A 722-nucleotide genomic window follows, 5' to 3' on the forward strand; every position below is an offset into this window, starting at 1 on the left:
AACTATACTAAGAGTTTTGGAGTGAGAATTTGTTATGAAAGAGAAGGAATAATTGAGTTCCTATATGTGCAATAATTCTCCACCATTCCTTACCCCACTACCACCCCACCCAGGCTTTAATTACCCAGGCAAATATATACAACAAGGAAAATAACCAAAGGACAATTGGTCTGTTAATAAATTTATCTGTCTCTTAATCAAGTTACATGTACACTCACTCTTCACTTACTGATATAGTTAGGCTATAAGTATCAGGTTGTGTGTGAAAATTGGCATTATGCAAAAATTGAGGATGACCACATCAGTTCACAAAATGAATGATGACTACATCCTTACATAAGTGCCAAATTACATCATTACATACCTGCCAAACCTCTGAGAATCATGGTCCAGCCAAGTGGACCCATAACCTCAACCATTATAACCAGTGGTATTCTTACCTTCTACCTTAGCATATGTTACTGCCAGACATTCGTTGTTAATGCTGACAATAGTTGAATAGTAGATTTTTTTATTCTCATCATAAATGAGAAATGTTGGATAATGAGACAATAAATGAGGAATAGGTTTACTTACTTTGGAGAGAAAGGGGACAACTAGTCTATTTTGGTATTCTGGAAATTCCAGGCACAATGACTAGCACTTGCTCTGTTGACCATTTGGCTAAAGCTGTAAGTTAATAAGCCCCATTTTTGATCAGAATTATATCACTCAATTATTTT

The sequence above is a fragment of the Orycteropus afer genome, unplaced genomic scaffold, assembly GCF_000298275.1.
Source record: "Orycteropus afer afer isolate SDZICR_OR568_19922 unplaced genomic scaffold, OryAfe1.0 scaffold00299, whole genome shotgun sequence".
NCBI classification, from domain to species: domain Eukaryota; kingdom Metazoa; phylum Chordata; class Mammalia; order Tubulidentata; family Orycteropodidae; genus Orycteropus; species Orycteropus afer.